This window comes from Euprymna scolopes, chromosome 5 (assembly GCF_053919585.1).
Source record: "Euprymna scolopes isolate OS-2025 chromosome 5, ASM5391958v1, whole genome shotgun sequence".
In the NCBI taxonomy this organism is placed as follows: Eukaryota; Metazoa; Mollusca; class Cephalopoda; order Sepiida; family Sepiolidae; genus Euprymna; species Euprymna scolopes.
The window spans coordinates 21446005-21456056 of NC_136486.1; positions in this window are offsets into that span (position 1 = coordinate 21446005).

Here is a 10052-nt window from a genome sequence, read left to right on the forward strand (position 1 = left end):
GCAGATTCCATCCGGGCCAAGCTGCATGGATCAGATTTTCACGCTGCGCCAAATCCTTAAATATTACTGAAGCTTTCAGCAGAAAACACTTGTGTGTTTCCTCAACTTTGTTACTGCTTCTGACTTGGTCGCCTATGAAGCTCTTTAGCAGATAATTAAGGCAGATGGCATCCCGCCGAAACTGCTGAACTTGATCAAAGCTGTCTACCTATCCACGTGCATAAAGGTCCATACATATGATCAAGAATTTAACTTCTTTTAAATACGCTTGAGCGTCCATCAAAGTTGTGTTCTCTCACCCCTACTCTTCACCTATGCTATCGATCACCCCCAACTCTCTAGCCAATTTCCCAGGTGTCATGGTGAGCTATGACCTACGCATCTCTGATCTCGACTATGCTGATCCTATGTGAAAGTGCTGATGCTGTTCAAGCAACCATTAATCAGACACAGAATTTTGCTTCAAAACTAGGAACAAAGACAAAATTACTGGTGGCTGAATTCTCCCCAAACGATTCACAACCAATTTTTCTCGATGGAGAAATCCTTCAAGAGGTTCAAAGTTTCAAATGCCTGGGCTCCATTATCACTGCAATAGCTCTGACCCAGAAATGAAACCAGACTCGGTACAAAGATTCAAATATACCAAGCTCTTGTCCACACCATTCTCCTATACAGATGTGAAACCTGGCCAGTACAAGTTTGTGACTAACAGGAAGTTTTTGACCACCAATGCCTACACTGCATTTGCTGGCAATAATTCATCCCGAACACCACCATCTGTTTGCGCTGCTAGATACCATCCCTCAAACATACCCTCCTTTCAAGATATCTCCAATAGTTTGGTCACAACTCTGCGCCAGCAACCAGATGACCTCATCCATGCCACCATCGACCAAGCCCACCTCCAGGGTTGGATGAAACGATGCAGTGGTCAACTGAAAACCTGGCTCAGCACGGTGAAGCAAGATGCGATCTGATCCCATATTCTTTCCTCTACTGAGTGCGCTGCTGGTACCATGAATGGCTGGACCTGATATAAGCCACAGCTTTAAACCAACGTGCCTAGGTGGGGCCTGTATGCGATGAAGAGAATTCAGTTGGAGGAGCCAGCTCAACCAACCCATGGTGAACACTGACACAACAAAGCAACATTAATCACTAAGAGTGAATCGAACAAATACCATAATAATTAGTTTGTAGTGCCTTATCTTAACAAACGTCCATACAAAATTTCCGCCAAATCGGTTCAGTAGTTTCAGAAAAAAAGTGAGAGTAAAGTTGGTATTGTAGTGGATAATCCTTATGAACAACTATTAAAACCTAACCGTGCATTGAATGGATACCATAATACTTAGTCAGCTGCAAATTTTATCAAAGGTCCATAAAAATTTTCAGCCAAAGCGACTTAGTAGTTTCTGAGAAAATGTGGTATTGTGGTATCCCTATTAATCCCTAACCGTGTATCAGATGGATACCGTAATACTTCATTCATTGTACTTTATTATAACAAGAATCTGTACAAAATTTCAGGCAGATAAATCCAGTAGTTTCCGAGAAAAGTGGAGCGAACAGACAGACATACTAAAAGAAATATACTATAGATTCAAAATAATTTTAAACGAATATTTACAAAAATTTTTTTTTTATTACATTTACACCCCAAACAAGGCAAATTGCCACTTTGGTGTAGGGGGCTACTATCAGGAGCAACAACTACCGAGGTACTATGTAGGGATTTGGGCAGCAAGATGTCGGTTCACGTTACACTTGAACTTCTGCACGTCAGTACTATTAGGGAAGCAGGGACCCGGAATGGAATTCCAAAATCTGGCGGTTCTGGGGAAGAAACTATTGGAGTAGAAAGATCTTTCACATCTAGGAATCTCTACAGTGTGGGGGTGGGATTTAACAGCCTGTCAGGTTTGTTGAGGGTGCTCACGTCGTGGGGGCACAAGTGCTTGCAGTTCATCAGAGCATTTACTACTAAAATACTTGTAGAACAGGCAGAGGGATGCAACATTTCGTCGATGGGACAGAGGCTGAAGCTTAGATGCCAGTTCAGGGTTTGCGACTCTCTTTTGAACTCTATTAAGGAGCGAGAGACTAGTAGCAGATGCACCAGCCCAAATGTGACAGCAATACTCCATACATGGGTGAATAGTGGCCTTATAGAGGTACAGGATACTTTCGGGTGTTAGTAGTTGTCTAGCATGGTAGAGAGAGCCCACCTTTCTTGCAGCGGCCCTGGTAATGCTTTCAATGTAATTGTTCGAACTCATGTTTCCTGTGAACGTTAGGCCAAGGAGTTTGAAAGATGTACTCTCAGATAAAGAGTCGTTGGCCATTGCTATAGGTGGTAGAGAGGGTTTCTTGTAATTATTGAATGAAACTAGTTTAGTCTTGGCGGCATTGAACGTGGCCGTCCATTTTTGTCCCCATTCCACTACAGATTGGAGGTCTTCCTCTAGTGTTTCTGCCATTTCTTTAGAAATGTATTCATTCGTCTTCCTGTCGTGCCTGTTATAGTGTAGTGTCATATATATATATATATGTATATTGTTATTTTTCCTTCAAAATTTTAGGATCACATAATGACGAGTGCTTTGTGTCCTGTTCCAGGTTGTTTGGGATTCACTGGATTAACCCGAAATCAAAGTAAGAACTCTTTTCTTTCAGTCTGATTTTATTTTGAATGCAAAATACCATTTTTTTAAATATGTAAAGTTGGTCAATGTTTTGAATCCTGTCATTGTAAGCCATGCTGATGAGCTACAGTAACAGTGAAACACGTGTACATAGATAACTATTTTACCTATAAAAAATAAATAAAAATATAGAATAAATTTGTACGAAGGATACTTTAATCTATTATTATACTAAAACTCTCAATTCGCTTGTCACCGGCACAAATTTTCATGTCATGACGTCATCTAATATATAAAAGGCAAAATGGGCGTGAGCATTTTTGTCTGTCCACGAAAGGCTTTTTAGTGTCAGGGTTAGATTCCGGGAGAATATTTCTTATACGTCCTAGATCGTAATATCTCAGATTCGTAAACGGACATCGTCTCTATCTTTTTTTTGGTCGAGTTTTAAAAAATTCCCTCGTTTCGAGTGTTTGTTTGTCTTTTTTTTTTTATAAGATAAAATTAAAAGCCAAGAACAATGCAAGATTTTTTTTTATATAGAGTAAAATTAAATGAAAACAAAAGAAATAAATTTCTTTTTTGTTGTTGTTTGTTTTTTCTTTTTCACACAAATTTTAACTCTAAACAACAGTAAATTTTTTTTTTTTTTCTGTTGTATTCAATGGTGTTATAAATCTCAATATATTTCAGACCTATTAGTCCTTTTTCAAGAGAAGACAGCGGAAGAGTGTTCAAAATTGGAAAAGCAGCTTTTTTTTGTATAAATAAAGTGAAACTAATCAAACAGAATCGCCTGACACCTTCCGGCCGGGTAGTATCTGTTCTATAATTGGTCCTTGGTTAATGTAGGGTAAACCCTTCATTGACCTGAGATAATAACTACAGGGTGACCCCCCCCACAAAAAAACGGGCCTCAACTCTAATTAGGCCCCGTTTCTTAGTGTTTTGTCCGAATGAAATGAAACTTTGGTCATAACTAGTTTATTATATTCAAAACATCACATCAAAACACTAGGGTCTTTGGCCTTTTTTTTTTCTCCGTTGACGGTAAAATGCTCAGAAAAACAATTGAATGTCCTCTGTTTTTTTGGGGTCACCCTGTATTTATTTGGATACTGCCAGAATGCCCCCTTTTTTGGGGAGCTGCTTTTCCCCCACATTAAAAACGACCTTTGAGGGAGGTTTAAAAGCAACGCTATTTCTGCAATCATCTTTTTGATTGACTATGTTAAATTTGAACGCTTTAGACTTCCGGTCGCATCATGGAGTAGCGGGTTCGAGCCTGCCTGCATACTTCTACTTTTTTTTGTTTTGCTCAACACACATCTACACACATCCGGGCAATGCCAGGCACCCAGGCTAATATTCATATAAGCCTTAAAATGTCTGACCAACGAGCGAACTGCATACGTTATTTGAGGACATATTTTAATCTATATATATAAAAGGCAAAATGTGTGTGACCATTTTGTGTATGTCTCGCAAAGGCTTTTCTCGCACACAGTCCCGGGGGGGGGGTAACGATCGCTTATATACGCCCTAGATAATAATATCTAGGATTTGGGAAAGCGCGTCGCGTCTAGATTTATTTATATCGACTTTTACAAAATTATTGCTATTTTGGCTTCTCACGTGTTGATTCGGCTTTTTCGTATAAAAAGCGAAACTAATCAGACAATTGCTAATCAATCTGGACAATGGAGAGCTGGTTTCCCCTCCCCAACATCTTGGGGAAAAAAAAACAGACAAAGTTGGGTAAACAAACCCAAGTTAACTGCGTGACTTCTATTTGACCTCATTAATTAGGTCAAATAGAAGCAGCAGAGTTAACTTTTATTGCTGCCACCTGTCAAAAATTAAATAAATAAATTCAAACATATTTCTCTTGTATGTCTCTGTGGTCCAGTGGTTAACGTTGTACGTCTTTTTTTCACACTTTTATTTCCAACTTTGCCTCAAGGGTTTGGGTTCGATCCTCATACTCATCTACCAAAACTTTTTTTTATTTTAGTTTAGTTTGATTTACCCAAAACCACACACACCTCAAAACACCCGGGCATCGCCGGTTACCACCCGCTAGTATCTAATAAAAGAAATAAGGTGGAGGTTAGAAACTTGGTAAGTGTTGCCTAATTACTAACCGCACATCCTCTTCATAACTGGCACTGTTTGATGAGTGAATGATGAAGCAAGTGTGGCTTAATTTCCAAACGCACTTCCCCCTTGTAGACCTCACTGCTTGATGAGTCAAAACTGAAGTAGGTGTTGCTTAATCCTTAACAGTACTTCCCCTTCTGTGCCTCATTGCTTGATGAGCCAATAATGAAACAAGTGTTACTTAATCTCTAACCGAAATTTCCCTTCTTGATCTCATTTCTTGATGAGTCAATAGTGAAGCATGTGTTGCTTAATTCTTAACCACACCTCCTCATCAGAACCTTAGTGGTTGATAAGTCAATAATGAAGCATGTTTTGTCTTATTCCTAACCGCACTTCTTCTTCATAACTGGTATTGTTTGATGTATCAAGAGTGATGCAAATCTTGCTAAATCCCTTACCGCACTTTCCCCTTCTAGACATCACTATTTAATGGATCAATAGTGAAGAAAATGTTGCTCATTACTTCCCCCTTCTAGACAGCACTGTTTGATAAGTTAAAAGTGAAGCTAGTGTTGCTTAATTCTTATCCGCAACTCACCCTTTTGAACCTCATTAACTTTAAGTGTTGCTTCATCTCTGACCGCTTTTCCCTTTTAGACCTTACTGCTTGATGAGTTTATTGTGAAGCAAGTGTTGCTTAATCTGTAATCGCACTTCTTTTTCTTAACCTCATTGCTTGATTAAGTCAATAGTGAGTGTGTGTTGCTTAACTCCTAACTTATTCTTGGCCTTCGGGCCGGGATGAAAGTGTAGTATCTGTTCCGGCAGATACTGCAAGCAAAGACCATATGTGGGGGCAACCCCACATATAAGACCTTGGTCAATGTAGGGGCAACCCTTCATACCAATTGTCACTATCCAGCTCCCCTCCTCCCCGGGTAGTTGGTCCCCATTTCCCCCACACCTCACATTAAAAATCGGCCTTGTGCCTAATTTGCTCAGTGGGGGAGCAAATAAATAAGTGCTTAACTCCTAACTTGTTTACACTCTTCTGAAACTCACTGCTTGATGGATTAATAATGAAGCAAGTGTTGTCTTATTACTAACTGCACCTCCTCTTCATAACTGGCGCGGTCTGATGAATTAATACCGAAGCAAGTGTTGTTTAATCACTATCCGCACTTCTACTCTTTTGGATCTGATTGCTTGATAAATCAAAAGTGAAGTAAGTGGTGCTTAATTTGTAACCGCATTTCCCCCTTCTGAACAACAATGCTTGATGTTAATTGTGAAACAAGTGTTGCTTAATCTGTGGCTACACTTTCCTTCCTAGGCCTTATTGCTTCTTGAGTCTATAATGAAGCAAGGGTTGCTTAATTTGTAATCGCACTTCTTCTCAACCTCATTGTTTAATGAGTCAATATTGAAGCAACTGTAGCCTAATTCCTAACTGCACTTTCTACTCTGAACCTCACTGCTTGATGAGTCTTGATAAGTATATATATATATATATATATATATATATATATATATATATATATATATATATATATATATTAAAAAGCTTGCTGCATGACTGAATACCCTTTATGTAAAATTTCAAATGTTTAGACCCAAAATTGGCTGAATAGTTTGCTAGAGACCGCAAACGTCAAATCTTTTGAACTTTGACCTCTTGGCAGCCAAATTTTTGGCTAAAAACCAATTAAAAAGCTTGCCTTATGTCTGAATGCACTTTATGTAAAATTTCAAATGTTTAGACCAAAAATTGACAGAGTAATTTGGTAGAGACCGCAGAGCTCAAATTTGTTTAAACTTTGTCCCCAATTTTGACCCCTTAACGTTTATTGTTTGGGGCTCAAATCAAATTAAAAAGTTGATCTATGTCCAAGGAACCTACATTTAAAATTTTAAGTGTTTGGACTCAACATTGGTGAGGGAGTTTGATAGAGTTTTCAAATGTCAAATTCAAAGTTGAACTTTGACCCCTTGACAGGCAAATTTCTGGCCCAAAACCAATAAAAAAAAATGTTCCCAAGCTCCTCTGCCAATCTAAACATTTGAAAATTTAAATATATGGTTACTTGGGCATGGATCAAACTTTATAATTTGATTTGAGATTAAAACGATAAATGTTAAGGGGTCAAAAGTGGGGTAAAAGTTTTTTTTTAAATTTGACCTCTGCGATCTCTACCAAATTACTCAGCTGAAATCATCTGAAAGTTTACATAAAGTGTATTCAAACATAGGGCAAGCTTTTTAATTGGTTTTTAGCCAAAAGTTTGGCTGCCAAGAGGTCAAAGTTCAAAAGATTTGACATTTGCAGTCTCTAGCAAACTATTCAGCCAATTTTGGGTCTAAACATTTGAAATTTTACATAATGTGTATTCAGTCATGCAGCAAGCTTTTTAATCAGTTTTTGGGCGAAATTTGGCTGCCAAGATGTCAAAGTTCGAAGAGTTGACCTTTGCAGATTCTATCAAACTCCTCCACCAAATTTTGTGTCTAAACACTTGAAATTTTAGATGTCGATTACCTGGACATGAGTCAAACCTTTTAATATATATACATATGCACATAAAGTTATTAACAGTACATAGGACCCGAGCAAAGCCGGACTTAACTGCTAGTATAAGATATATATATATATAACACACACATAAACACCTGGTTTCCTGCATTGTTATTGCCTTTATACACTCATATATTTGTTACCAACAATAGTTCAAGCAAACTATCTTCTCATTACATAAACAGTAATATGTTGCTACACAGTCATGAGCATGTTTCGGTCAGCTAGTTACCAGTTACTGGAAACCTCTTCAGGCAATTCAGCTTATACAAAAGCAAAGTTTGCAAAGAAAATATCAGGTCTTCCTCGTCAGAGGGAGTTAATGCCAGGAGTTTCTGTCAAATATTGTGAAAACTAAGATTTTGTTGCATGTTTAGATATAGGAATGAATGGGACAGAGTGGAGAGGTTAAAATCGAGATAGAGGGAATGGAAAACTAGAAATAATAGTATTTCGTATGTGTGTATGATGGCTGCCCTAAATTTTAAACATACTAGTGTGTATAGGTTCAAACAGTAGGAGAACGTGGATTTGACATTTCTATGGTAAAAGAGGTTTCAGATTTGGGGTTATTCAGTTATAAAAATGCTTTTAATTTGACAATGTGGTCAGAAAATGTACAACTTACATTGCCCTCTCGCCGCCCCACCACCATCATCCCTACATCAGTGAAGAGGTTAAGAGATAAGGAAGAAAATGTAAAGACGCAATGGAAGAAAGAAGAAAAAATAAAGAAAGAAGGTAAAGAGGAAGAATGAAAAGGATAAAACCATAAATAATTTATTGGTGGTGATTCTAAGGCATGTCTTTCTCCTTCTTTGTCCTCCACCCCCCGTCCACTCCTCTTACCCTTGCTCCCATCTCTCATCATAGTTTTTTTTACAACCCATTTCATTTTTTTTTAATGTTGGAAAGACATCCAAAATGTAAGATTTAAAACCAAACAATAATTTATTAACATAACATGTATTTTTTTTTAATTTTTCATCTTTCAGAACATAAAAATTTCAAATATGGTTATTTTATAATAAGTTAAAAACAAAATTTGAAGAATATTAAAATGGCTTTGGCCTTCACTTATCGATAAAAAAACGGCAAAGTTAACCCCCCCCCCCAAAAAAAAAAGTACTTGATCAATTTTTGTGATTTTTGGAATATACCATCTTCATTCTGTAACAAGTAGTTACACGATAAAACTTTTTCTTCATTTTTTTATCACCATAAGTGCCAATCATAATAAGCACACACAAAAAAAAATCCTCTTTGTAATACAGATCTGAATAATGAGAAAATCTGATTTTTTTTAACAAAAATTTAAAATAAGTTTTTTTAGATTATTTTTTTAAAAAACTTCTTTCAGAATACAGAATCTTTAAAATGTATTAAGGAACGTATTTCATATAGGTTTCATAAACACATTTTCAGTACATAACGAAAAAATAGAGATGAAAATTTCAAAAGGACTATATAACTGGTTACGGTCAATAGTAGTCCTCGCCAGCGAAAGTCTTTGTTATTGTTATTCTATTATTAAAAAAACGGCAAAGTTTTTTTAGAAAAAAACCCTAAAAAACAAAACAAAACGTACTTGATCAATTTTTGTGATTTTTGGAATATACCATATTCATTCTATAACAAGTAATTACACGATAAAGTTTTTCTTCATTTTTGCTTATCACCATAAGTGCCAATCATAATAAGCACACAAAACAATCATTGATAAATTAATGGGGAATTAATGAGATAAACACAACTATTTTAACCGTATCTCATCTAAGGGAAGTAACTCTATGGAAACTTTCTTTATATGATGTGGATTTTGTTTTTGCGTTTGATTATAAAAATAAGAGATGCAATTGTTTGATTTATTTATGCAGAAGAAATCTACGAGATGCTTCCCTGTAGCAAATGCGGCCAGGCGGAATTTTCACCGGACTATGAGAAGAGTGTTAAGGACATTTGGAATTATGGAAATGAATGTTGCGACAAAATGAAAATCATGGAAAATAAAGAAGGTAACGAAGATGGAATGAAATTATGACTGTTAGAGCAAAGTTATTTTTATTTTATATTTACATCGTTAATTGTTATATTTATAACTAGTGAACCCGTACACGGACGTTGCCCAGGAAATAATAAGAACGCATAACCCATCCTCACCTTTGAATCCCATATAGGTATTTTTACTCGATATTTTTATAATCTATATTAATTATACTCTTTAATTCTTGAATTTATTAGTAATAATAATGAATATTTAAAGGAAAAGTTCTTACGAAAAGGCGAGGAGGTTTTTGTATGTGTTTTAATTTTGAGGATTGTAAATAATAGTGATTATATATTGTCACTCACAGACAGAGTTTCGCTGGATCGCTGAAACAGAATAGCAGTTAGAGCAATTTGCTTTTTATTGTTCGTCGGAAGCATTTGGATTCACTCTTTTTGTCACTTCCAAATGCAAGTAAGTTTTCACAGGAACGTGTTAACTCAAATTATTTTAAACCAAACCCCCAAAAGTAACAAGTCTATGTGAAAGTAAACTTAGAAACGCCTATAAGAACAATGACTAAATGAGATTTTCCCAGATTAAACTTGCCAGCCACAAATCGAACATGACTTCGAAAACGTGTGCTCATCTCACTTACCTTTGGACGTGGGAGGTAAGGCAGAAAGGGTTCAATGACTCATATACTAAAGACGCTACTGTTGTTCAAATTGACCCTACCAAA